The sequence below is a fragment of the Schistocerca gregaria genome, chromosome 2 (assembly GCF_023897955.1).
Source record: "Schistocerca gregaria isolate iqSchGreg1 chromosome 2, iqSchGreg1.2, whole genome shotgun sequence".
Taxonomy (NCBI): Eukaryota; Metazoa; Arthropoda; class Insecta; order Orthoptera; family Acrididae; genus Schistocerca; species Schistocerca gregaria.
In genome coordinates, this window is record NC_064921.1 from 1,016,742,639 (window position 1) to 1,016,763,688 (window position 21,050).

General features: G+C 51.9%; 65 non-coding genes across 65 annotated transcripts; 43 read left to right on the plus strand and 22 right to left on the minus strand.

The window, feature by feature from the left end:
* Positions 1–39: 39 nt before the first annotated feature.
* On the plus strand, positions 40–112 carry Trnav-aac (transfer RNA valine (anticodon AAC)). The gene has a single exon. It is a non-coding gene; the product is annotated as a tRNA-Val (tRNA).
* A 193-nt stretch (positions 113–305) lies between these two features.
* Positions 306–377, minus strand: Trnap-ugg (transfer RNA proline (anticodon UGG)). The gene has a single exon. It is a non-coding gene; the product is annotated as a tRNA-Pro (tRNA).
* Positions 378–789: 412 nt separating this feature from the next.
* Trnav-cac (transfer RNA valine (anticodon CAC)) lies at positions 790–862 on the plus strand. The gene has a single exon. It is a non-coding gene; the product is annotated as a tRNA-Val (tRNA).
* A 158-nt stretch (positions 863–1,020) lies between these two features.
* Trnav-aac (transfer RNA valine (anticodon AAC)) lies at positions 1,021–1,093 on the plus strand. The gene has a single exon. It is a non-coding gene; the product is annotated as a tRNA-Val (tRNA).
* Positions 1,094–1,286: 193 nt separating this feature from the next.
* Positions 1,287–1,358, minus strand: Trnap-ugg (transfer RNA proline (anticodon UGG)). The gene has a single exon. It is a non-coding gene; the product is annotated as a tRNA-Pro (tRNA).
* A 412-nt stretch (positions 1,359–1,770) lies between these two features.
* Trnav-cac (transfer RNA valine (anticodon CAC)) lies at positions 1,771–1,843 on the plus strand. The gene has a single exon. It is a non-coding gene; the product is annotated as a tRNA-Val (tRNA).
* Positions 1,844–2,001: 158 nt separating this feature from the next.
* Positions 2,002–2,074, plus strand: Trnav-aac (transfer RNA valine (anticodon AAC)). The gene has a single exon. It is a non-coding gene; the product is annotated as a tRNA-Val (tRNA).
* A 193-nt stretch (positions 2,075–2,267) lies between these two features.
* On the minus strand, positions 2,268–2,339 carry Trnap-ugg (transfer RNA proline (anticodon UGG)). Its single transcript has one exon. It is a non-coding gene; the product is annotated as a tRNA-Pro (tRNA).
* Positions 2,340–2,751: 412 nt separating this feature from the next.
* On the plus strand, positions 2,752–2,824 carry Trnav-cac (transfer RNA valine (anticodon CAC)). Its single transcript has one exon. It is a non-coding gene; the product is annotated as a tRNA-Val (tRNA).
* Positions 2,825–2,982: 158 nt separating this feature from the next.
* On the plus strand, positions 2,983–3,055 carry Trnav-aac (transfer RNA valine (anticodon AAC)). Its single transcript has one exon. It is a non-coding gene; the product is annotated as a tRNA-Val (tRNA).
* A 193-nt stretch (positions 3,056–3,248) lies between these two features.
* Trnap-ugg (transfer RNA proline (anticodon UGG)) lies at positions 3,249–3,320 on the minus strand. The gene has a single exon. It is a non-coding gene; the product is annotated as a tRNA-Pro (tRNA).
* A 412-nt stretch (positions 3,321–3,732) lies between these two features.
* Trnav-cac (transfer RNA valine (anticodon CAC)) lies at positions 3,733–3,805 on the plus strand. The gene has a single exon. It is a non-coding gene; the product is annotated as a tRNA-Val (tRNA).
* Positions 3,806–3,963: 158 nt separating this feature from the next.
* Trnav-aac (transfer RNA valine (anticodon AAC)) lies at positions 3,964–4,036 on the plus strand. The gene has a single exon. It is a non-coding gene; the product is annotated as a tRNA-Val (tRNA).
* A 193-nt stretch (positions 4,037–4,229) lies between these two features.
* On the minus strand, positions 4,230–4,301 carry Trnap-ugg (transfer RNA proline (anticodon UGG)). Its single transcript has one exon. It is a non-coding gene; the product is annotated as a tRNA-Pro (tRNA).
* A 412-nt stretch (positions 4,302–4,713) lies between these two features.
* On the plus strand, positions 4,714–4,786 carry Trnav-cac (transfer RNA valine (anticodon CAC)). Its single transcript has one exon. It is a non-coding gene; the product is annotated as a tRNA-Val (tRNA).
* Positions 4,787–4,944: 158 nt separating this feature from the next.
* Positions 4,945–5,017, plus strand: Trnav-aac (transfer RNA valine (anticodon AAC)). Its single transcript has one exon. It is a non-coding gene; the product is annotated as a tRNA-Val (tRNA).
* Positions 5,018–5,209: 192 nt separating this feature from the next.
* On the minus strand, positions 5,210–5,282 carry Trnap-ugg (transfer RNA proline (anticodon UGG)). Its single transcript has one exon. It is a non-coding gene; the product is annotated as a tRNA-Pro (tRNA).
* A 412-nt stretch (positions 5,283–5,694) lies between these two features.
* Positions 5,695–5,767, plus strand: Trnav-cac (transfer RNA valine (anticodon CAC)). The gene has a single exon. It is a non-coding gene; the product is annotated as a tRNA-Val (tRNA).
* A 158-nt stretch (positions 5,768–5,925) lies between these two features.
* Trnav-aac (transfer RNA valine (anticodon AAC)) lies at positions 5,926–5,998 on the plus strand. Its single transcript has one exon. It is a non-coding gene; the product is annotated as a tRNA-Val (tRNA).
* A 193-nt stretch (positions 5,999–6,191) lies between these two features.
* On the minus strand, positions 6,192–6,263 carry Trnap-ugg (transfer RNA proline (anticodon UGG)). The gene has a single exon. It is a non-coding gene; the product is annotated as a tRNA-Pro (tRNA).
* A 412-nt stretch (positions 6,264–6,675) lies between these two features.
* Positions 6,676–6,748, plus strand: Trnav-cac (transfer RNA valine (anticodon CAC)). Its single transcript has one exon. It is a non-coding gene; the product is annotated as a tRNA-Val (tRNA).
* Positions 6,749–6,906: 158 nt separating this feature from the next.
* On the plus strand, positions 6,907–6,979 carry Trnav-aac (transfer RNA valine (anticodon AAC)). The gene has a single exon. It is a non-coding gene; the product is annotated as a tRNA-Val (tRNA).
* A 193-nt stretch (positions 6,980–7,172) lies between these two features.
* Trnap-ugg (transfer RNA proline (anticodon UGG)) lies at positions 7,173–7,244 on the minus strand. Its single transcript has one exon. It is a non-coding gene; the product is annotated as a tRNA-Pro (tRNA).
* Positions 7,245–7,656: 412 nt separating this feature from the next.
* Trnav-cac (transfer RNA valine (anticodon CAC)) lies at positions 7,657–7,729 on the plus strand. The gene has a single exon. It is a non-coding gene; the product is annotated as a tRNA-Val (tRNA).
* Positions 7,730–7,887: 158 nt separating this feature from the next.
* Trnav-aac (transfer RNA valine (anticodon AAC)) lies at positions 7,888–7,960 on the plus strand. The gene has a single exon. It is a non-coding gene; the product is annotated as a tRNA-Val (tRNA).
* A 193-nt stretch (positions 7,961–8,153) lies between these two features.
* On the minus strand, positions 8,154–8,225 carry Trnap-ugg (transfer RNA proline (anticodon UGG)). Its single transcript has one exon. It is a non-coding gene; the product is annotated as a tRNA-Pro (tRNA).
* A 412-nt stretch (positions 8,226–8,637) lies between these two features.
* Trnav-cac (transfer RNA valine (anticodon CAC)) lies at positions 8,638–8,710 on the plus strand. The gene has a single exon. It is a non-coding gene; the product is annotated as a tRNA-Val (tRNA).
* Positions 8,711–8,868: 158 nt separating this feature from the next.
* Positions 8,869–8,941, plus strand: Trnav-aac (transfer RNA valine (anticodon AAC)). The gene has a single exon. It is a non-coding gene; the product is annotated as a tRNA-Val (tRNA).
* A 192-nt stretch (positions 8,942–9,133) lies between these two features.
* Trnap-ugg (transfer RNA proline (anticodon UGG)) lies at positions 9,134–9,206 on the minus strand. The gene has a single exon. It is a non-coding gene; the product is annotated as a tRNA-Pro (tRNA).
* Positions 9,207–9,618: 412 nt separating this feature from the next.
* Trnav-cac (transfer RNA valine (anticodon CAC)) lies at positions 9,619–9,691 on the plus strand. Its single transcript has one exon. It is a non-coding gene; the product is annotated as a tRNA-Val (tRNA).
* A 158-nt stretch (positions 9,692–9,849) lies between these two features.
* On the plus strand, positions 9,850–9,922 carry Trnav-aac (transfer RNA valine (anticodon AAC)). Its single transcript has one exon. It is a non-coding gene; the product is annotated as a tRNA-Val (tRNA).
* Positions 9,923–10,115: 193 nt separating this feature from the next.
* Positions 10,116–10,187, minus strand: Trnap-ugg (transfer RNA proline (anticodon UGG)). The gene has a single exon. It is a non-coding gene; the product is annotated as a tRNA-Pro (tRNA).
* Positions 10,188–10,599: 412 nt separating this feature from the next.
* Trnav-cac (transfer RNA valine (anticodon CAC)) lies at positions 10,600–10,672 on the plus strand. The gene has a single exon. It is a non-coding gene; the product is annotated as a tRNA-Val (tRNA).
* A 158-nt stretch (positions 10,673–10,830) lies between these two features.
* Trnav-aac (transfer RNA valine (anticodon AAC)) lies at positions 10,831–10,903 on the plus strand. The gene has a single exon. It is a non-coding gene; the product is annotated as a tRNA-Val (tRNA).
* A 193-nt stretch (positions 10,904–11,096) lies between these two features.
* On the minus strand, positions 11,097–11,168 carry Trnap-ugg (transfer RNA proline (anticodon UGG)). The gene has a single exon. It is a non-coding gene; the product is annotated as a tRNA-Pro (tRNA).
* A 412-nt stretch (positions 11,169–11,580) lies between these two features.
* On the plus strand, positions 11,581–11,653 carry Trnav-cac (transfer RNA valine (anticodon CAC)). The gene has a single exon. It is a non-coding gene; the product is annotated as a tRNA-Val (tRNA).
* Positions 11,654–11,811: 158 nt separating this feature from the next.
* Trnav-aac (transfer RNA valine (anticodon AAC)) lies at positions 11,812–11,884 on the plus strand. The gene has a single exon. It is a non-coding gene; the product is annotated as a tRNA-Val (tRNA).
* A 193-nt stretch (positions 11,885–12,077) lies between these two features.
* Positions 12,078–12,149, minus strand: Trnap-ugg (transfer RNA proline (anticodon UGG)). Its single transcript has one exon. It is a non-coding gene; the product is annotated as a tRNA-Pro (tRNA).
* A 412-nt stretch (positions 12,150–12,561) lies between these two features.
* Positions 12,562–12,634, plus strand: Trnav-cac (transfer RNA valine (anticodon CAC)). Its single transcript has one exon. It is a non-coding gene; the product is annotated as a tRNA-Val (tRNA).
* Positions 12,635–12,792: 158 nt separating this feature from the next.
* Positions 12,793–12,865, plus strand: Trnav-aac (transfer RNA valine (anticodon AAC)). Its single transcript has one exon. It is a non-coding gene; the product is annotated as a tRNA-Val (tRNA).
* Positions 12,866–13,058: 193 nt separating this feature from the next.
* On the minus strand, positions 13,059–13,130 carry Trnap-ugg (transfer RNA proline (anticodon UGG)). The gene has a single exon. It is a non-coding gene; the product is annotated as a tRNA-Pro (tRNA).
* A 412-nt stretch (positions 13,131–13,542) lies between these two features.
* Trnav-cac (transfer RNA valine (anticodon CAC)) lies at positions 13,543–13,615 on the plus strand. The gene has a single exon. It is a non-coding gene; the product is annotated as a tRNA-Val (tRNA).
* A 158-nt stretch (positions 13,616–13,773) lies between these two features.
* On the plus strand, positions 13,774–13,846 carry Trnav-aac (transfer RNA valine (anticodon AAC)). The gene has a single exon. It is a non-coding gene; the product is annotated as a tRNA-Val (tRNA).
* Positions 13,847–14,039: 193 nt separating this feature from the next.
* On the minus strand, positions 14,040–14,111 carry Trnap-ugg (transfer RNA proline (anticodon UGG)). The gene has a single exon. It is a non-coding gene; the product is annotated as a tRNA-Pro (tRNA).
* A 412-nt stretch (positions 14,112–14,523) lies between these two features.
* Trnav-cac (transfer RNA valine (anticodon CAC)) lies at positions 14,524–14,596 on the plus strand. The gene has a single exon. It is a non-coding gene; the product is annotated as a tRNA-Val (tRNA).
* Positions 14,597–14,754: 158 nt separating this feature from the next.
* On the plus strand, positions 14,755–14,827 carry Trnav-aac (transfer RNA valine (anticodon AAC)). The gene has a single exon. It is a non-coding gene; the product is annotated as a tRNA-Val (tRNA).
* Positions 14,828–15,019: 192 nt separating this feature from the next.
* On the minus strand, positions 15,020–15,092 carry Trnap-ugg (transfer RNA proline (anticodon UGG)). Its single transcript has one exon. It is a non-coding gene; the product is annotated as a tRNA-Pro (tRNA).
* Positions 15,093–15,504: 412 nt separating this feature from the next.
* On the plus strand, positions 15,505–15,577 carry Trnav-cac (transfer RNA valine (anticodon CAC)). Its single transcript has one exon. It is a non-coding gene; the product is annotated as a tRNA-Val (tRNA).
* Positions 15,578–15,735: 158 nt separating this feature from the next.
* Trnav-aac (transfer RNA valine (anticodon AAC)) lies at positions 15,736–15,808 on the plus strand. The gene has a single exon. It is a non-coding gene; the product is annotated as a tRNA-Val (tRNA).
* Positions 15,809–16,001: 193 nt separating this feature from the next.
* Trnap-ugg (transfer RNA proline (anticodon UGG)) lies at positions 16,002–16,073 on the minus strand. Its single transcript has one exon. It is a non-coding gene; the product is annotated as a tRNA-Pro (tRNA).
* A 412-nt stretch (positions 16,074–16,485) lies between these two features.
* Positions 16,486–16,558, plus strand: Trnav-cac (transfer RNA valine (anticodon CAC)). The gene has a single exon. It is a non-coding gene; the product is annotated as a tRNA-Val (tRNA).
* Positions 16,559–16,716: 158 nt separating this feature from the next.
* On the plus strand, positions 16,717–16,789 carry Trnav-aac (transfer RNA valine (anticodon AAC)). Its single transcript has one exon. It is a non-coding gene; the product is annotated as a tRNA-Val (tRNA).
* Positions 16,790–16,981: 192 nt separating this feature from the next.
* Trnap-ugg (transfer RNA proline (anticodon UGG)) lies at positions 16,982–17,054 on the minus strand. Its single transcript has one exon. It is a non-coding gene; the product is annotated as a tRNA-Pro (tRNA).
* A 412-nt stretch (positions 17,055–17,466) lies between these two features.
* On the plus strand, positions 17,467–17,539 carry Trnav-cac (transfer RNA valine (anticodon CAC)). The gene has a single exon. It is a non-coding gene; the product is annotated as a tRNA-Val (tRNA).
* A 158-nt stretch (positions 17,540–17,697) lies between these two features.
* On the plus strand, positions 17,698–17,770 carry Trnav-aac (transfer RNA valine (anticodon AAC)). Its single transcript has one exon. It is a non-coding gene; the product is annotated as a tRNA-Val (tRNA).
* Positions 17,771–17,963: 193 nt separating this feature from the next.
* Trnap-ugg (transfer RNA proline (anticodon UGG)) lies at positions 17,964–18,035 on the minus strand. Its single transcript has one exon. It is a non-coding gene; the product is annotated as a tRNA-Pro (tRNA).
* A 412-nt stretch (positions 18,036–18,447) lies between these two features.
* Positions 18,448–18,520, plus strand: Trnav-cac (transfer RNA valine (anticodon CAC)). Its single transcript has one exon. It is a non-coding gene; the product is annotated as a tRNA-Val (tRNA).
* Positions 18,521–18,678: 158 nt separating this feature from the next.
* Trnav-aac (transfer RNA valine (anticodon AAC)) lies at positions 18,679–18,751 on the plus strand. Its single transcript has one exon. It is a non-coding gene; the product is annotated as a tRNA-Val (tRNA).
* A 193-nt stretch (positions 18,752–18,944) lies between these two features.
* On the minus strand, positions 18,945–19,016 carry Trnap-ugg (transfer RNA proline (anticodon UGG)). Its single transcript has one exon. It is a non-coding gene; the product is annotated as a tRNA-Pro (tRNA).
* Positions 19,017–19,428: 412 nt separating this feature from the next.
* Trnav-cac (transfer RNA valine (anticodon CAC)) lies at positions 19,429–19,501 on the plus strand. The gene has a single exon. It is a non-coding gene; the product is annotated as a tRNA-Val (tRNA).
* A 158-nt stretch (positions 19,502–19,659) lies between these two features.
* On the plus strand, positions 19,660–19,732 carry Trnav-aac (transfer RNA valine (anticodon AAC)). The gene has a single exon. It is a non-coding gene; the product is annotated as a tRNA-Val (tRNA).
* Positions 19,733–19,925: 193 nt separating this feature from the next.
* Trnap-ugg (transfer RNA proline (anticodon UGG)) lies at positions 19,926–19,997 on the minus strand. The gene has a single exon. It is a non-coding gene; the product is annotated as a tRNA-Pro (tRNA).
* Positions 19,998–20,409: 412 nt separating this feature from the next.
* On the plus strand, positions 20,410–20,482 carry Trnav-cac (transfer RNA valine (anticodon CAC)). Its single transcript has one exon. It is a non-coding gene; the product is annotated as a tRNA-Val (tRNA).
* A 158-nt stretch (positions 20,483–20,640) lies between these two features.
* On the plus strand, positions 20,641–20,713 carry Trnav-aac (transfer RNA valine (anticodon AAC)). The gene has a single exon. It is a non-coding gene; the product is annotated as a tRNA-Val (tRNA).
* A 193-nt stretch (positions 20,714–20,906) lies between these two features.
* On the minus strand, positions 20,907–20,978 carry Trnap-ugg (transfer RNA proline (anticodon UGG)). Its single transcript has one exon. It is a non-coding gene; the product is annotated as a tRNA-Pro (tRNA).
* Between the last annotated feature and the right edge of the window lie 72 nt (positions 20,979–21,050).

A 21,050-nucleotide genomic window follows, 5' to 3' on the forward strand; every position in this document is an offset into this window, starting at 1 on the left:
CCAGCACGAGTTGTCTCTAATGTAAGGCGCACACAAGTAGTTTCCGTGGTGTAGCGGTTATCACGTCTGCCTAACACGCAGAAGGTCCCCGTGTCGATCCCGGGCGGAAACACTATTTTATCATTAAAAACAAGACATACTAACATGCATCTGCTACCATCTGTACCCAAAAACCTTCGTAATCGCCTTCACACGTCAGATCAGTGTCAATTGCTCACATCAAATATGAATTTCATTTGATACTGACGCCGAGCATTTTGCGTCGACTCAGCCACTCACGTGCGACCAGTTTGCACAAAACGCAAGGGCTCATCCGGGATTTGAACCCGGGACCTCCTGCACCCAAAGCAGGAATCATACCCCTAGACCAACGAGCCATCTGACGTGGCAGATGACTATTATTTCAGTGCACTGGGTCCCTCGATGTGGTCCAGGGTGCTCTGGAAAGTCTCGTGTAGGCTGGCGGGATGGGGGCGGCGCGAATTCCCGCGGTCGGCGGCCTTCCTGGGCTATTGGTACCTTCATGTAGAGCTGCCGCTGGGCTCGCACTCCCTGCTGCTAAGAAAGTGATTGCTTTTGCTGCTATGATTTGCAATCACGACTGCGGGAAACGCCGCTATTTCGTTAGGGGTGCTACGGCAGACACCTTCTCGAGCACCCCGAAGACTTCTTGAGCCCTTGGCTGTGATGGTTTCCAGTCTGTCAAAAGAACTGTCCCGTGTGCATTCACGGACGGGAGAGAGGCTGAGGTAATTGCGAGTGAACGGAGATGGACTCCTCCCGTTCGCAGTTTCCGTAGTGTAGCGGTTATCACGTCTGCTTCACACGCAGAAGGTCCCCGGTTCGATCCCGGGCGGGAACAGTATTTTCCTGCCTATGTCGTATTGTACTCCAGTGAGCCACGACATGTGAGGATCTTCTGCATGTACCTTTGTTCTGCAAGTAGCGCATTTATTTAATTTCTTAGTAACGATGACAACACCAGCACGAGTTGTCTCTAATGTAAGGCGCACACAAGTAGTTTCCGTGGTGTAGCGGTTATCACGTCTGCCTAACACGCAGAAGGTCCCCGTGTCGATCCCGGGCGGAAACACTTTTTTATCATTAAAAACAAGACATACTAACATGCATCTGCTACCATCTGTACCCAAAAACCTTCGTAATCGCCTTCACACGTCAGATCAGTGTCAATTGCTCACATCAAATATGAATTTCATTTGATACTGACGCCGAGCATTTTGCGTCGACTCAGCCACTCACGTGCGACCAGTTTGCACAAAACGCTAGGGCTCATCCGGGATTTGAACCCGGGACCTCCTGCACCCAAAGCAGGAACCATACCCCTAGACCAACGAGCCATCTGACGTGGCAAATGACTATTATTTCAGTGCACTGGGTCCCTCGATGTGGTCCAGGGTGCTCTGGAAAGTCTCGTGTAGGCTGGCGGGATGGGGGCGGCGCGAATTCCCGCGGTCGGCGGCCTTCCTGGGCTATTGGTACCTTCATGTAGAGCTGCCGCTGGGCTCGCACTCCCTGCTGCTAAGAAAGTGATTGCTTTTGCTGCTATGATTTGCAATCACGACTGCGGGAAACGCCGCTATTTCGTTAGGGGTGCTACGGCAGACACCTTCTCGAGCACCCCGAAGACTTCTTGAGCCCTTGGCTGTGATGGTTTCCAGGCTGTCAAAAGAACTGTCGCGTGTGCATTCACGGACGGGAGAGAGGCTGAGGTAATTGCGAGTGAACGGAGATGGACTCCTCCCGTTCGCAGTTTCCGTAGTGTAGCGGTTATCACGTCTGCTTCACACGCAGAAGGTCCCCGGTTCGATCCCGGGCGGGAACAGTATTTTCCTGCCTATGTCGTATTGTACTCCAGTGAGCCACGACATGTGAGGATCTTCTGCATGTACCTTTGTTCTGCAAGTAGCGCATTTATTTAATTTCTTAGTAACGATGACAACACCAGCACGAGTTGTCTCTAATGTAAGGCGCACACAAGTAGTTTCCGTGGTGTAGCGGTTATCACGTCTGCCTAACACGCAGAAGGTCCCCGTGTCGATCCCGGGCGGAAACACTATTTTATCATTAAAAACAAGACATACTAACATGCATCTGCTACCATCTGTACCCAAAAACCTTCGTAATCGCCTTCACACGTCAGATCAGTGTCAATTGCTCACATCAAATATGAATTTCATTTGATACTGACGCCGAGCATTTTGCGTCGACTCAGCCACTCACGTGCGACCAGTTTGCACAAAACGCAAGGGCTCATCCGGGATTTGAACCCGGGACCTCCTGCACCCAAAGCAGGAATCATACCCCTAGACCAACGAGCCATCTGACGTGGCAGATGACTATTATTTCAGTGCACTGGGTCCCTCGATGTGGTCCAGGGTGCTCTGGAAAGTCTCGTGTAGGCTGGCGGGATGGGGGCGGCGCGAATTCCCGCGGTCGGCGGCCTTCCTGGGCTATTGGTACCTTCATGTAGAGCTGCCGCTGGGCTCGCACTCCCTGCTGCTAAGAAAGTGATTGCTTTTGCTGCTATGATTTGCAATCACGACTGCGGGAAACGCCGCTATTTCGTTAGGGGTGCTACGGCAGACACCTTCTCGAGCACCCCGAAGACTTCTTGAGCCCTTGGCTGTGATGGTTTCCAGTCTGTCAAAAGAACTGTCCCGTGTGCATTCACGGACGGGAGAGAGGCTGAGGTAATTGCGAGTGAACGGAGATGGACTCCTCCCGTTCGCAGTTTCCGTAGTGTAGCGGTTATCACGTCTGCTTCACACGCAGAAGGTCCCCGGTTCGATCCCGGGCGGGAACAGTATTTTCCTGCCTATGTCGTATTGTACTCCAGTGAGCCACGACATGTGAGGATCTTCTGCATGTACCTTTGTTCTGCAAGTAGCGCATTTATTTAATTTCTTAGTAACGATGACAACACCAGCACGAGTTGTCTCTAATGTAAGGCGCACACAAGTAGTTTCCGTGGTGTAGCGGTTATCACGTCTGCCTAACACGCAGAAGGTCCCCGTGTCGATCCCGGGCGGAAACACTTTTTTATCATTAAAAACAAGACATACTAACATGCATCTGCTACCATCTGTACCCAAAAACCTTCGTAATCGCCTTCACACGTCAGATCAGTGTCAATTGCTCACATCAAATATGAATTTCATTTGATACTGACGCCGAGCATTTTGCGTCGACTCAGCCACTCACGTGCGACCAGTTTGCACAAAACGCTAGGGCTCATCCGGGATTTGAACCCGGGACCTCCTGCACCCAAAGCAGGAACCATACCCCTAGACCAACGAGCCATCTGACGTGGCAAATGACTATTATTTCAGTGCACTGGGTCCCTCGATGTGGTCCAGGGTGCTCTGGAAAGTCTCGTGTAGGCTGGCGGGATGGGGGCGGCGCGAATTCCCGCGGTCGGCGGCCTTCCTGGGCTATTGGTACCTTCATGTAGAGCTGCCGCTGGGCTCGCACTCCCTGCTGCTAAGAAAGTGATTGCTTTTGCTGCTATGATTTGCAATCACGACTGCGGGAAACGCCGCTATTTCGTTAGGGGTGCTACGGCAGACACCTTCTCGAGCACCCCGAAGACTTCTTGAGCCCTTGGCTGTGATGGTTTCCAGGCTGTCAAAAGAACTGTCGCGTGTGCATTCACGGACGGGAGAGAGGCTGAGGTAATTGCGAGTGAACGGAGATGGACTCCTCCCGTTCGCAGTTTCCGTAGTGTAGCGGTTATCACGTCTGCTTCACACGCAGAAGGTCCCCGGTTCGATCCCGGGCGGGAACAGTATTTTCCTGCCTATGTCGTATTGTACTCCAGTGAGCCACGACATGTGAGGATCTTCTGCATGTACCTTTGTTCTGCAAGTAGCGCATTTATTTAATTTCTTAGTAACGATGACAACACCAGCACGAGTTGTCTCTAATGTAAGGCGCACACAAGTAGTTTCCGTGGTGTAGCGGTTATCACGTCTGCCTAACACGCAGAAGGTCCCCGTGTCGATCCCGGGCGGAAACACTATTTTATCATTAAAAACAAGACATACTAACATGCATCTGCTACCATCTGTACCCAAAAACCTTCGTAATCGCCTTCACACGTCAGATCAGTGTCAATTGCTCACATCAAATATGAATTTCATTTGATACTGACGCCGAGCATTTTGCGTCGACTCAGCCACTCACGTGCGACCAGTTTGCACAAAACGCTAGGGCTCGTCCGGGATTTGAACCCGGGACCTCCTGCACCCAAAGCAGGAATCATACCCCTAGACCAACGAGCCATCTGACGTGGCAGATGACTATTATTTCAGTGCACTGGGTCCCTCGATGTGGTCCAGGGTGCTCTGGAAAGTCTCGTGTAGGCTGGCGGGATGGGGGCGGCGCGAATTCCCGCGGTCGGCGGCCTTCCTGGGCTATTGGTACCTTCATGTAGAGCTGCCGCTGGGCTCGCACTCCCTGCTGCTAAGAAAGTGATTGCTTTTGCTGCTATGATTTGCAATCACGACTGCGGGAAACGCCGCTATTTCGTTAGGGGTGCTACGGCAGACACCTTCTCGAGCACCCCGAAGACTTCTTGAGCCCTTGGCTGTGATGGTTTCCAGGCTGTCAAAAGAACTGTCGCGTGTGCATTCACGGACGGGAGAGAGGCTGAGGTAATTGCGAGTGAACGGAGATGGACTCCTCCCGTTCGCAGTTTCCGTAGTGTAGCGGTTATCACGTCTGCTTCACACGCAGAAGGTCCCCGGTTCGATCCCGGGCGGGAACAGTATTTTCCTGCCTATGTCGTATTGTACTCCAGTGAGCCACGACATGTGAGGATCTTCTGCATATACCTTTGTTCTGCAAGTAGCGCATTTATTTAATTTCTTAGTAACGATGACAACACCAGCACGAGTTGTCTCTAATGTAAGGCGCACACAAGTAGTTTCCGTGGTGTAGCGGTTATCACGTCTGCCTAACACGCAGAAGGTCCCCGTGTCGATCCCGGGCGGAAACACTATTTTATCATTAAAAACAAGACATACTAACATGCATCTGCTACCATCTGTACCCAAAAACCTTCGTAATCGCCTTCACACGTCAGATCAGTGTCAATTGCTCACATCAAATATGAAATTCATTTGATACTGACGCCGAGCATTTTGCGTCGACTCAGCCACTCACGTGCGACCAGTTTGCACAAAACGCTAGTGCTCGTCCGGGATTTGAACCCGGGACCTCCTGCACCCAAAGCAGGAATCATACCCCTAGACCAACGAGCCATCTGACGTGGCAGACGACTATTATTTCAGTGCACTGGGTCCCTCGATGTGGTCCAGGGTGCTCTGGAAAGTCTCGTGTAGGCTGGCGGGATGGGGGCGGCGCGAATTCCCGCGGTCGGCGGCCTTCCTGGGCTATTGGTACCTTCATGTAGAGCTGCCGCTGGGCTCGCACTCCCTGCTGCTAAGAAAGTGATTGCTTTTGCTGCTATGATTTGCAATCACGACTGCGGGAAACGCCGCTATTTCGTTAGGGGTGCTACGGCAGACACCTTCTCGAGCACCCCGAAGACTTCTTGAGCCCTTGGCTGTGATGGTTTCCAGTCTGTCAAAAGAACTGTCGCGTGTGCATTCACGGACGGGAGAGAGGCTGAGGTAATTGCGAGTGAACGGAGATGGACTCCTCCCGTTCGCAGTTTCCGTAGTGTAGCGGTTATCACGTCTGCTTCACACGCAGAAGGTCCCCGGTTCGATCCCGGGCGGGAACAGTATTTTCCTGCCTATGTCGTATTGTACTCCAGTGAGCCACGACATGTGAGGATCTTCTGCATGTACCTTTGTTCTGCAAGTAGCGCATTTATTTAATTTCTTAGTAACGATGACAACACCAGCACGAGTTGTCTCTAATGTAAGGCGCACACAAGTAGTTTCCGTGGTGTAGCGGTTATCACGTCTGCCTAACACGCAGAAGGTCCCCGTGTCGATCCCGGGCGGAAACACTTTTTTATCATTAAAAACAAGACATACTAACATGCATCTGCTACCATCTGTACCCAAAAACCTTCGTAATCGCCTTCACACGTCAGATCAGTGTCAATTGCTCACATCAAATATGAATTTCATTTGATACTGACGCCGAGCATTTTGCGTCGACTCAGCCACTCACGTGCGACCAGTTTGCACAAAACGCAAGGGCTCATCCGGGATTTGAACCCGGGACCTCCTGCACCCAAAGCAGGAATCATACCCCTAGACCAACGAGCCATCTGACGTGGCAGATGACTATTATTTCAGTGCACTGGGTCCCTCGATGTGGTCCAGGGTGCTCTGGAAAGTCTCGTGTAGGCTGGCGGGATGGGGGCGGCGCGAATTCCCGCGGTCGGCGGCCTTCCTGGGCTATTGGTACCTTCATGTAGAGCTGCCGCTGGGCTCGCACTCCCTGCTGCTAAGAAAGTGATTGCTTTTGCTGCTATGATTTGCAATCACGACTGCGGGAAACGCCGCTATTTCGTTAGGGGTGCTACGGCAGACACCTTCTCGAGCACCCCGAAGACTTCTTGAGCCCTTGGCTGTGATGGTTTCCAGTCTGTCAAAAGAACTGTCGCGTGTGCATTCACGGACGGGAGAGAGGCTGAGGTAATTGCGAGTGAACGGAGATGGACTCCTCCCGTTCGCAGTTTCCGTAGTGTAGCGGTTATCACGTCTGCTTCACACGCAGAAGGTCCCCGGTTCGATCCCGGGCGGGAACAGTATTTTCCTGCCTATGTCGTATTGTACTCCAGTGAGCCACGACATGTGAGGATCTTCTGCATGTACCTTTGTTCTGCAAGTAGCGCATTTATTTAATTTCTTAGTAACGATGACAACACCAGCACGAGTTGTCTCTAATGTAAGGCGCACACAAGTAGTTTCCGTGGTGTAGCGGTTATCACGTCTGCCTAACACGCAGAAGGTCCCCGTGTCGATCCCGGGCGGAAACACTTTTTTATCATTAAAAACAAGACATACTAACATGCATCTGCTACCATCTGTACCCAAAAACCTTCGTAATCGCCTTCACACGTCAGATCAGTGTCAATTGCTCACATCAAATATGAATTTCATTTGATACTGACGCCGAGCATTTTGCGTCGACTCAGCCACTCACGTGCGACCAGTTTGCACAAAACGCTAGGGCTCATCCGGGATTTGAACCCGGGACCTCCTGCACCCAAAGCAGGAACCATACCCCTAGACCAACGAGCCATCTGACGTGGCAAATGACCATTATTTCAGTGCACTGGGTCCCTCGATGTGGTCCAGGGTGCTCTGGAAAGTCTCGTGTAGGCTGGCGGGATGGGGGCGGCGCGAATTCCCGCGGTCGGCGGCCTTCCTGGGCTATTGGTACCTTCATGTAGAGCTGCCGCTGGGCTCGCACTCCCTGCTGCTAAGAAAGTGATTGCTTTTGCTGCTATGATTTGCAATCACGACTGCGGGAAACGCCGCTATTTCGTTAGGGGTGCTACGGCAGACACCTTCTCGAGCACCCCGAAGACTTCTTGAGCCCTTGGCTGTGATGGTTTCCAGGCTGTCAAAAGAACTGTCGCGTGTGCATTCACGGACGGGAGAGAGGCTGAGGTAATTGCGAGTGAACGGAGATGGACTCCTCCCGTTCGCAGTTTCCGTAGTGTAGCGGTTATCACGTCTGCTTCACACGCAGAAGGTCCCCGGTTCGATCCCGGGCGGGAACAGTATTTTCCTGCCTATGTCGTATTGTACTCCAGTGAGCCACGACATGTGAGGATCTTCTGCATGTACCTTTGTTCTGCAAGTAGCGCATTTATTTAATTTCTTAGTAACGATGACAACACCAGCACGAGTTGTCTCTAATGTAAGGCGCACACAAGTAGTTTCCGTGGTGTAGCGGTTATCACGTCTGCCTAACACGCAGAAGGTCCCCGTGTCGATCCCGGGCGGAAACACTATTTTATCATTAAAAACAAGACATACTAACATGCATCTGCTACCATCTGTACCCAAAAACCTTCGTAATCGCCTTCACACGTCAGATCAGTGTCAATTGCTCACATCAAATATGAATTTCATTTGATACTGACGCCGAGCATTTTGCGTCGACTCAGCCACTCACGTGCGACCAGTTTGCACAAAACGCTAGGGCTCGTCCGGGATTTGAACCCGGGACCTCCTGCACCCAAAGCAGGAATCATACCCCTAGACCAACGAGCCATCTGACGTGGCAGATGACTATTATTTCAGTGCACTGGGTCCCTCGATGTGGTCCAGGGTGCTCTGGAAAGTCTCGTGTAGGCTGGCGGGATGGGGGCGGCGCGAATTCCCGCGGTCGGCGGCCTTCCTGGGCTATTGGTACCTTCATGTAGAGCTGCCGCTGGGCTCGCACTCCCTGCTGCTAAGAAAGTGATTGCTTTTGCTGCTATGATTTGCAATCACGACTGCGGGAAACGCCGCTATTTCGTTAGGGGTGCTACGGCAGACACCTTCTCGAGCACCCCGAAGACTTCTTGAGCCCTTGGCTGTGATGGTTTCCAGGCTGTCAAAAGAACTGTCGCGTGTGCATTCACGGACGGGAGAGAGGCTGAGGTAATTGCGAGTGAACGGAGATGGACTCCTCCCGTTCGCAGTTTCCGTAGTGTAGCGGTTATCACGTCTGCTTCACACGCAGAAGGTCCCCGGTTCGATCCCGGGCGGGAACAGTATTTTCCTGCCTATGTCGTATTGTACTCCAGTGAGCCACGACATGTGAGGATCTTCTGCATATACCTTTGTTCTGCAAGTAGCGCATTTATTTAATTTCTTAGTAACGATGACAACACCAGCACGAGTTGTCTCTAATGTAAGGCGCACACAAGTAGTTTCCGTGGTGTAGCGGTTATCACGTCTGCCTAACACGCAGAAGGTCCCCGTGTCGATCCCGGGCGGAAACACTATTTTATCATTAAAAACAAGACATACTAACATGCATCTGCTACCATCTGTACCCAAAAACCTTCGTAATCGCCTTCACACGTCAGATCAGTGTCAATTGCTCACATCAAATATGAAATTCATTTGATACTGACGCCGAGCATTTTGCGTCGACTCAGCCACTCACGTGCGACCAGTTTGCACAAAACGCTAGTGCTCGTCCGGGATTTGAACCCGGGACCTCCTGCACCCAAAGCAGGAATCATACCCCTAGACCAACGAGCCATCTGACGTGGCAGACGACTATTATTTCAGTGCACTGGGTCCCTCGATGTGGTCCAGGGTGCTCTGGAAAGTCTCGTGTAGGCTGGCGGGATGGGGGCGGCGCGAATTCCCGCGGTCGGCGGCCTTCCTGGGCTATTGGTACCTTCATGTAGAGCTGCCGCTGGGCTCGCACTCCCTGCTGCTAAGAAAGTGATTGCTTTTGCTGCTATGATTTGCAATCACGACTGCGGGAAACGCCGCTATTTCGTTAGGGGTGCTACGGCAGACACCTTCTCGAGCACCCCGAAGACTTCTTGAGCCCTTGGCTGTGATGGTTTCCAGTCTGTCAAAAGAACTGTCGCGTGTGCATTCACGGACGGGAGAGAGGCTGAGGTAATTGCGAGTGAACGGAGATGGACTCCTCCCGTTCGCAGTTTCCGTAGTGTAGCGGTTATCACGTCTGCTTCACACGCAGAAGGTCCCCGGTTCGATCCCGGGCGGGAACAGTATTTTCCTGCCTATGTCGTATTGTACTCCAGTGAGCCACGACATGTGAGGATCTTCTGCATGTACCTTTGTTCTGCAAGTAGCGCATTTATTTAATTTCTTAGTAACGATGACAACACCAGCACGAGTTGTCTCTAATGTAAGGCGCACACAAGTAGTTTCCGTGGTGTAGCGGTTATCACGTCTGCCTAACACGCAGAAGGTCCCCGTGTCGATCCCGGGCGGAAACACTTTTTTATCATTAAAAACAAGACATACTAACATGCATCTGCTACCATCTGTACCCAAAAACCTTCGTAATCGCCTTCACACGTCAGATCAGTGTCAATTGCTCACATCAAATATGAATTTCATTTGATACTGACGCCGAGCATTTTGCGTCGACTCAGCCACTCACGTGCGACCAGTTTGCACAAAACGCAAGGGCTCATCCGGGATTTGAACCCGGGACCTCCTGCACCCAAAGCAGGAATCATACCCCTAGACCAACGAGCCATCTGACGTGGCAGATGACTATTATTTCAGTGCACTGGGTCCCTCGATGTGGTCCAGGGTGCTCTGGAAAGTCTCGTGTAGGCTGGCGGGATGGGGGCGGCGCGAATTCCCGCGGTCGGCGGCCTTCCTGGGCTATTGGTACCTTCATGTAGAGCTGCCGCTGGGCTCGCACTCCCTGCTGCTAAGAAAGTGATTGCTTTTGCTGCTATGATTTGCAATCACGACTGCGGGAAACGCCGCTATTTCGTTAGGGGTGCTACGGCAGACACCTTCTCGAGCACCCCGAAGACTTCTTGAGCCCTTGGCTGTGATGGTTTCCAGTCTGTCAAAAGAACTGTCGCGTGTGCATTCACGGACGGGAGAGAGGCTGAGGTAATTGCGAGTGAACGGAGATGGACTCCTCCCGTTCGCAGTTTCCGTAGTGTAGCGGTTATCACGTCTGCTTCACACGCAGAAGGTCCCCGGTTCGATCCCGGGCGGGAACAGTATTTTCCTGCCTATGTCGTATTGTACTCCAGTGAGCCACGACATGTGAGGATCTTCTGCATGTACCTTTGTTCTGCAAGTAGCGCATTTATTTAATTTCTTAGTAACGATGACAACACCAGCACGAGTTGTCTCTAATGTAAGGCGCACACAAGTAGTTTCCGTGGTGTAGCGGTTATCACGTCTGCCTAACACGCAGAAGGTCCCCGTGTCGATCCCGGGCGGAAACACTTTTTTATCATTAAAAACAAGACATACTAACATGCATCTGCTACCATCTGTACCCAAAAACCTTCGTAATCGCCTTCACACGTCAGATCAGTGTCAATTGCTCACATCAAATATGAATTTCATTTGATACTGACGCCGAGCATTTTGCGTCGACTCAGCCACTCACGTGCGACCAGTTTGCACAAAACGCTAGGGCTCATCCGGGATTTGAACCCGGGACCTCCTGCACCCAAAGCAGGAACCATACCCCTAGACCAACGAGCCATCTGACGTGGCAAATGACCATTATTTCAGTGCACTGGGTCCCTCGATGTGGTCCAGGGTGCTCTGGAAAGTCTCGTGTAGGCTGGCGGGATGGGGGCGGCGCGAATTCCCGCGGTCGGCGGCCTTCCTGGGCTATTGGTACCTTCATGTAGAGCTGCCGCTGGGCTCGCACTCCCTGCTGCTAAGAAAGTGATTGCTTTTGCTGCTATGATTTGCAATCACGACTGCGGGAAACGCCGCTATTTCGTTAGGGGTGCTACGGCAGACACCTTCTCGAGCACCCCGAAGACTTCTTGAGCCCTTGGCTGTGATGGTTTCCAGGCTGTCAAAAGAACTGTCGCGTGTGCATTCACGGACGGGAGAGAGGCTGAGGTAATTGCGAGTGAACGGAGATGGACTCCTCCCGTTCGCAGTTTCCGTAGTGTAGCGGTTATCACGTCTGCTTCACACGCAGAAGGTCCCCGGTTCGATCCCGGGCGGGAACAGTATTTTCCTGCCTATGTCGTATTGTACTCCAGTGAGCCACGACATGTGAGGATCTTCTGCATGTACCTTTGTTCTGCAAGTAGCGCATTTATTTAATTTCTTAGTAACGATGACAACACCAGCACGAGTTGTCTCTAATGTAAGGCGCACACAAGTAGTTTCCGTGGTGTAGCGGTTATCACGTCTGCCTAACACGCAGAAGGTCCCCGTGTCGATCCCGGGCGGAAACACTATTTTATCATTAAAAACAAGACATACTAACATGCATCTGCTACCATCTGTACCCAAAAACCTTCGTAATCGCCTTCACACGTCAGATCAGTGTCAATTGCTCACATCAAATATGAAATTCATTTGATACTGACGCCGAGCATTTTGCGTCGACTCAGCCACTCACGTGCGACCAGTTTGCACAAAACGCTAGGGCTCGTCCGGGATTTGAACCCGGGACCTCCTGCACCCAAAGCAGGAATCATACCCCTAGACCAACGAGCCATCTGACGTGGCAGATGACTATTATTTCAGTGCACTGGGTCCCTCGATGTGGTCCAGGGTGCTCTGGAAAGTCTCGTGTAGGCTGGCGGGATGGGGGCGGCGCGAATTCCCGCGGTCGGCGGCCTTCCTGGGCTATTGGTACCTTCATGTAGAGCTGCCGCTGGGCTCGCACTCCCTGCTGCTAAGAAAGTGATTGCTTTTGCTGCTATGATTTGCAATCACGACTGCGGGAAACGCCGCTATTTCGTTAGGGGTGCTACGGCAGACACCTTCTCGAGCACCCCGAAGACTTCTTGAGCCCTTGGCTGTGATGGTTTCCAGGCTGTCAAAAGAACTGTCGCGTGTGCATTCACGGACGGGAGAGAGGCTGAGGTAATTGCGAGTGAACGGAGATGGACTCCTCCCGTTCGCAGTTTCCGTAGTGTAGCGGTTATCACGTCTGCTTCACACGCAGAAGGTCCCCGGTTCGATCCCGGGCGGGAACAGTATTTTCCTGCCTATGTCGTATTGTACTCCAGTGAGCCACGACATGTGAGGATCTTCTGCATGTACCTTTGTTCTGCAAGTAGCGCATTTATTTAATTTCTTAGTAACGATGACAACACCAGCACGAGTTGTCTCTAATGTAAGGCGCACACAAGTAGTTTCCGTGGTGTAGCGGTTATCACGTCTGCCTAACACGCAGAAGGTCCCCGTGTCGATCCCGGGCGGAAACACTTTTTTATCATTAAAAACAAGACATACTAACATGCATCTGCTACCATCTGTACCCAAAAACCTTCGTAATCGCCTTCACACGTCAGATCAGTGTCAATTGCTCACATCAAATATGAATTTCATTTGATACTGACGCCGAGCATTTTGCGTCGACTCAGCCACTCACGTGCGACCAGTTTGCACAAAACGCTAGGGCTCATCCGGGATTTGAACCCGGGACCTCCTGCACCCAAAGCAGGAACCATACCCCTAGACCAACGAGCCATCTGACGTGGCAAATGACTATTATTTCAGTGCACTGGGTCCCTCGATGTGGTCCAGGGTGCTCTGGAAAGTCTCGTGTAGGCTGGCGGGATGGGGGCGGCGCGAATTCCCGCGGTCGGCGGCCTTCCTGGGCTATTGGTACCTTCATGTAGAGCTGCCGCTGGGCTCGCACTCCCTGCTGCTAAGAAAGTGATTGCTTTTGCTGCTATGATTTGCAATCACGACTGCGGGAAACGCCGCTATTTCGTTAGGGGTGCTACGGCAGACACCTTCTCGAGCACCCCGAAGACTTCTTGAGCCCTTGGCTGTGATGGTTTCCAGGCTGTCAAAAGAACTGTCGCGTGTGCATTCACGGACGGGAGAGAGGCTGAGGTAATTGCGAGTGAACGGAGATGGACTCCTCCCGTTCGCAGTTTCCGTAGTGTAGCGGTTATCACGTCTGCTTCACACGCAGAAGGTCCCCGGTTCGATCCCGGGCGGGAACAGTATTTTCCTGCCTATGTCGTATTGTACTCCAGTGAGCCACGACATGTGAGGATCTTCTGCATGTACCTTTGTTCTGCAAGTAGCGCATTTATTTAATTTCTTAGTAACGATGACAACACCAGCACGAGTTGTCTCTAATGTAAGGCGCACACAAGTAGTTTCCGTGGTGTAGCGGTTATCACGTCTGCCTAACACGCAGAAGGTCCCCGTGTCGATCCCGGGCGGAAACACTATTTTATCATTAAAAACAAGACATACTAACATGCATCTGCTACCATCTGTACCCAAAAACCTTCGTAATCGCCTTCACACGTCAGATCAGTGTCAATTGCTCACATCAAATATGAAATTCATTTGATACTGACGCCGAGCATTTTGCGTCGACTCAGCCACTCACGTGCGACCAGTTTGCACAAAACGCTAGGGCTCGTCCGGGATTTGAACCCGGGACCTCCTGCACCCAAAGCAGGAATCATACCCCTAGACCAACGAGCCATCTGACGTGGCAGATGACTATTATTTCAGTGCACTGGGTCCCTCGATGTGGTCCAGGGTGCTCTGGAAAGTCTCGTGTAGGCTGGCGGGATGGGGGCGGCGCGAATTCCCGCGGTCGGCGGCCTTCCTGGGCTATTGGTACCTTCATGTAGAGCTGCCGCTGGGCTCGCACTCCCTGCTGCTAAGAAAGTGATTGCTTTTGCTGCTATGATTTGCAATCACGACTGCGGGAAACGCCGCTATTTCGTTAGGGGTGCTACGGCAGACACCTTCTCGAGCACCCCGAAGACTTCTTGAGCCCTTGGCTGTGATGGTTTCCAGGCTGTCAAAAGAACTGTCGCGTGTGCATTCACGGACGGGAGAGAGGCTGAGGTAATTGCGAGTGAACGGAGATGGACTCCTCCCGTTCGCAGTTTCCGTAGTGTAGCGGTTATCACGTCTGCTTCACACGCAGAAGGTCCCCGGTTCGATCCCGGGCGGGAACAGTATTTTCCTGCCTATGTCGTATTGTACTCCAGTGAGCCACGACATGTGAGGATCTTCTGCATGTACCTTTGTTCTGCAAGTAGCGCATTTATTTAATTTCTTAGTAACGATGACAACACCAGCACGAGTTGTCTCTAATGTAAGGCGCACACAAGTAGTTTCCGTGGTGTAGCGGTTATCACGTCTGCCTAACACGCAGAAGGTCCCCGTGTCGATCCCGGGCGGAAACACTATTTTATCATTAAAAACAAGACATACTAACATGCATCTGCTACCATCTGTACCCAAAAACCTTCGTAATCGCCTTCACACGTCAGATCAGTGTCAATTGCTCACATCAAATATGAAATTCATTTGATACTGACGCCGAGCATTTTGCGTCGACTCAGCCACTCACGTGCGACCAGTTTGCACAAAACGCTAGTGCTCGTCCGGGATTTGAACCCGGGACCTCCTGCACCCAAAGCAGGAATCATACCCCTAGACCAACGAGCCATCTGACGTGGCAGACGACTATTATTTCAGTGCACTGGGTCCCTCGATGTGGTCCAGGGTGCTCTGGAAAGTCTCGTGTAGGCTGGCGGGATGGGGGCGGCGCGAATTCCCGCGGTCGGCGGCCTTCCTGGGCTATTGGTACCTTCATGTAGAGCTGCCGCTGGGCTCGCACTCCCTGCTGCTAAGAAAGTGATTGCTTTTGCTGCTATGATTTGCAATCACGACTGCGGGAAACGCCGCTATTTCGTTAGGGGTGCTACGGCAGACACCTTCTCGAGCACCCCGAAGACTTCTTGAGCCCTTGGCTGTGATGGTTTCCAGGCTGTCAAAAGAACTGTCGCGTGTGCATTCACGGACGGGAGAGAGGCTGAGGTAATTGCGAGTGAACGGAGATGGACTCCTCCCGTTCGCAGTTTCCGTAGTGTAGCGGTTATCACGTCTGCTTCACACGCAGAAGGTCCCCGGTTCGATCCCGGGCGGGAACAGTATTTTCCTGCCTATGTCGTATTGTACTCCAGTGAGCCACGACATGTGAGGATCTTCTGCATGTACCTTTGTTCTGCAAGTAGCGCATTTATTTAATTTCTTAGTAACGATGACAACACCAGCACGAGTTGTCTCTAATGTAAGGCGCACACAAGTAGTTTCCGTGGTGAAGCGGTTATCACGTCTGCCTAACACGCAGAAGGTCCCCGTGTCGATCCCGGGCGGAAACACTATTTTATCATTAAAAACAAGACATACTAACATGCATCTGCTACCATCTGTACCCAAAAACCTTCGTAATCGCCTTCACACGTCAGATCAGTGTCAATTGCTCACATCAAATATGAATTTCATTTGATACTGACGCCGAGCATTTTGCGTCGACTCAGCCACTCACGTGCGACCAGTTTGCACAAAACGCTAGGGCTCGTCCGGGATTTGAACCCGGGACCTCCTGCACCCAAAGCAGGAATCATACCCCTAGACCAACGAGCCATCTGACGTGGCAAATGACTATTATTTCAGTGCACTGGGTCCCTCGATGTGGTCCAGGGTGCTCTGGAAAGTCTCGTGTAGGCTGGCGGGATGGGGGCGGCGCGAATTCCCGCGGTCGGCGGCCTTCCTGGGCTATTGGTACCTTCATGTAGAGCTGCCGCTGGGCTCGCACTCCCTGCTGCTAAGAAAGTGATTGCTTTTGCTGCTATGATTTGCAATCACGACTGCGGGAAACGCCGCTATTTCGTTAGGGGTGCTACGGCAGACACCTTCTCGAGCACCCCGAAGACTTCTTGAGCCCTTGGCTGTGATGGTTTCCAGGCTGTCAAAAGAACTGTCGCGTGTGCATTCACGGACGGGAGAGAGGCTGAGGTAATTGCGAGTGAACGGAGATGGACTCCTCCCGTTCGCAGTTTCCGTAGTGTAGCGGTTATCACGTCTGCTTCACACGCAGAAGGTCCCCGGTTCGATCCCGGGCGGGAACAGTATTTTCCTGCCTATGTCGTATTGTACTCCAGTGAGCCACGACATGTGAGGATCTTCTGCATGTACCTTTGTTCTGCAAGTAGCGCATTTATTTAATTTCTTAGTAACGATGACAACACCAGCACGAGTTGTCTCTAATGTAAGGCGCACACAAGTAGTTTCCGTGGTGTAGCGGTTATCACGTCTGCCTAACACGCAGAAGGTCCCCGTGTCGATCCCGGGCGGAAACACTATTTTATCATTAAAAACAAGACATACTAACATGCATCTGCTACCATCTGTACCCAAAAACCTTCGTAATCGCCTTCACACGTCAGATCAGTGTCAATTGCTCACATCAAATATGAAATTCATTTGATACTGACGCCGAGCATTTTGCGTCGACTCAGCCACTCACGTGCGACCAGTTTGCACAAAACGCTAGTGCTCGTCCGGGATTTGAACCCGGGACCTCCTGCACCCAAAGCAGGAATCATACCCCTAGACCAACGAGCCATCTGACGTGGCAGATGACTATTATTTCAGTGCACTGGGTCCCTCGATGTGGTCCAGGGTGCTCTGGAAAGTCTCGTGTAGGCTGGCGGGATGGGGGCGGCGCGAATTCCCGCGGTCGGCGGCCTTCCTGGGCTATTGGTACCTTCATGTAGAGCTGCCGCTGGGCTCGCACTCCCTGCTGCTAAGAAAGTGATTGCTTTTGCTGCTATGATTTGCAATCACGACTGCGGGAAACGCCGCTATTTCGTTAGGGGTGCTACGGCAGACACCTTCTCGAGCACCCCGAAGACTTCTTGAGCCCTTGGCTGTGATGGTTTCCAGGCTGTCAAAAGAACTGTCGCGTGTGCATTCACGGACGGGAGAGAGGCTGAGGTAATTGCGAGTGAACGGAGATGGACTCCTCCCGTTCGCAGTTTCCGTAGTGTAGCGGTTATCACGTCTGCTTCACACGCAGAAGGTCCCCGGTTCGATCCCGGGCGGGAACAGTATTTTCCTGCCTATGTCGTATTGTACTCCAGTGAGCCACGACATGTGAGGATCTTCTGCATGTACCTTTGTTCTGCAAGTAGCGCATTTATTTAATTTCTTAGTAACGATGACAACACCAGCACGAGTTGTCTCTAATGTAAGGCGCACACAAGTAGTTTCCGTGGTGTAGCGGTTATCACGTCTGCCTAACACGCAGAAGGTCCCCGTGTCGATCCCGGGCGGAAACACTATTTTATCATTAAAAACAAGACATACTAACATGCATCTGCTACCATCTGTACCCAAAAACCTTCGTAATCGCCTTCACACGTCAGATCAGTGTCAATTGCTCACATCAAATATGAATTTCATTTGATACTGACGCCGAGCATTTTGCGTCGACTCAGCCACTCACGTGCGACCAGTTTGCACAAAACGCTAGGGCTCGTCCGGGATTTGAACCCGGGACCTCCTGCACCCAAAGCAGGAATCATACCCCTAGACCAACGAGCCATCTGACGTGGCAAATGACTATTATTTCAGTGCACTGGGTCCCTCGATGTGGTCCAGGGTGCTCTGGAAAGTCTCGTGTAGGCTGGCGGGATGGGGGCGGCGCGAATTCCCGCGGTCGGCGGCCTTCCTGGGCTATTGGTACCTTCATGTAGAGCTGCCGCTGGGCTCGCACTCCCTGCTGCTAAGAAAGTGATTGCTTTTGCTGCTATGATTTGCAATCACGACTGCGGGAAACGCCGCTATTTCGTTAGGGGTGCTACGGCAGACACCTTCTCGAGCACCCCGAAGACTTCTTGAGCCCTTGGCTGTGATGGTTTCCAGTCTGTCAAAAGAACTGTCGCGTGTGCATTCACGGACGGGAGAGAGGCTGAGGTAATTGCGAGTGAACGGAGATGGACTCCTCCCGTTCGCAGTTTCCGTAGTGTAGCGGTTATCACGTCTGCTTCACACGCAGAAGGTCCCCGGTTCGATCCCGGGCGGGAACAGTATTTTCCTGCCTATGTCGTATTGTACTCCAGTGAGCCACGACATGTGAGGATCTTCTGCATGTACCTTTGTTCTGCAAGTAGCGCATTTATTTAATTTCTTAGTAACGATGACAACACCAGCACGAGTTGTCTCTAATGTAAGGCGCACACAAGTAGTTTCCGTGGTGTAGCGGTTATCACGTCTGCCTAACACGCAGAAGGTCCCCGTGTCGATCCCGGGCGGAAACACTATTTTATCATTAAAAACAAGACATACTAACATGCATCTGCTACCATCTGTACCCAAAAACCTTCGTAATCGCCTTCACACGTCAGATCAGTGTCAATTGCTCACATCAAATATGAAATTCATTTGATACTGACGCCGAGCATTTTGCGTCGACTCAGCCACTCACGTGCGACCAGTTTGCACAAAACGCTAGGGCTCGTCCGGGATTTGAACCCGGGACCTCCTGCACCCAAAGCAGGAATCATACCCCTAGACCAACGAGCCATCTGACGTGGCAGATGACTATTATTTCAGTGCACTGGGTCCCTCGATGTGGTCCAGGGTGCTCTGGAAAGTCTCGTGTAGGCTGGCGGGATGGGGGCGGCGCGAATTCCCGCGGTCGGCGGCCTTCCTGGGCTATTGGTACCTTCATGTAGAGCTGCCGCTGGGCTCGCACTCCCTGCTGCTAAGAAAGTGATTGCTTTTGCTGCTATGATTTGCAATCACGACTGCGGGAAACGCCGCTATTTCGTTAGGGGTGCTACGGCAGACACCTTCTCGAGCACCCCGAAGACTTCTTGAGCCCTTGGCTGTGATGGTTTCCAGGCTGTCAAAAGAACTGTCGCGTGTGCATTCACGGACGGGAGAGAGGCTGAGGTAATTGCGAGTGAACGGAGATGGACTCCTCCCGTTCGCAGTTTCCGTAGTGTAGCGGTTATCACGTCTGCTTCACACGCAGAAGGTCCCCGGTTCGATCCCGGGCGGGAACAGTATTTTCCTGCCTATGTCGTATTGTACTCCAGTGAGCCACGACATGTGAGGATCTTCTGCATGTACCTTTGTTCTGCAAGTAGCGCATTTATTTAATTTCTTAGTAACGATGACAACACCAGCACGAGTTGTCTCTAATGTAAGGCGCACACAAGTAGTTTCCGTGGTGTAGCGGTTATCACGTCTGCCTAACACGCAGAAGGTCCCCGTGTCGATCCCGGGCGGAAACACTATTTTATCATTAAAAACAAGTCATACTAACATGCATCTGCTACCATCTGTACCCAAAAACCTTCGTAATCGCCTTCACACGTCAGATCAGTGTCAATTGCTCACATCAAATATGAATTTCATTTGATACTGACGCCGAGCATTTTGCGTCGACTCAGCCACTCACGTGCGACCAGTTTGCACAAAACGCTAGGGCTCGTCCGGGATTTGAACCCGGGACCTCCTGCACCCAAAGCAGGAATCATACCCCTAGACCAACGAGCCATCTGACGTGGCAAATGACTATTATTTCAGTGCACTGGGTCCCTCGATGTGGTCCAGGGTGCTCTGGAAAGTCTCGTGTAGGCTGGCGGGATGGGGGCGGCGCGAATTCCCGCGGTCGGCGGCCTTCCTGGGCTATTGGTACCTTCATGTAGAGCTGCCGCTGGGCTCGCACTCCCTGCTGCTAAGAAAGTGATTGCTTTTGCTGCTATGATTTGCAATCACGACTGCGGGAAACGCCGCTATTTCGTTAGGGGTGCTACGGCAGACACCTTCTCGAGCACCCCGAAGACTTCTTGAGCCCTTGGCTGTGATGGTTTCCAGGCTGTCAAAAGAACTGTCGCGTGTGCATTCACGGACGGGAGAGAGGCTGAGGTAATTGCGAGTGAACGGAGATGGACTCCTCCCGTTCGCAGTTTCCGTAGTGTAGCGGTTATCACGTCTGCTTCACACGCAGAAGGTCCCCGGTTCGATCCCGGGCGGGAACAGTATTTTCCTGCCTATGTCGTATTGTACTCCAGTGAGCCACGACATGTGAGGATCTTCTGCATGTACCTTTGTTCTGCAAGTAGCGCATTTATTTAATTTCTTAGTAACGATGACAACACCAGCACGAGTTGTCTCTAATGTAAGGCGCACACAAGTAGTTTCCGTGGTGTAGCGGTTATCACGTCTGCCTAACACGCAGAAGGTCCCCGTGTCGATCCCGGGCGGAAACACTATTTTATCATTAAAAACAAAACATACTAACATGCATCTGCTACCATCTGTACCCAAAAACCTTCGTAATCGCCTTCACACGTCAGATCAGTGTCAATTGCTCACATCAAATATGAAATTCATTTGATACTGACGCCGAGCATTTTGCGTCGACTCAGCCACTCACGTGCGACCAGTTTGCACAAAACGCTAGGGCTCGTCCGGGATTTGAACCCGGGACCTCCTGCACCCAAAGCAGGAATCATACCCCTAGACCAACGAGCCATCTGACGTGGCAGATGACTATTATTTCAGTGCACTGGGTCCCTCGATGTGGTCCAGGGTGCTCTGGAAAGT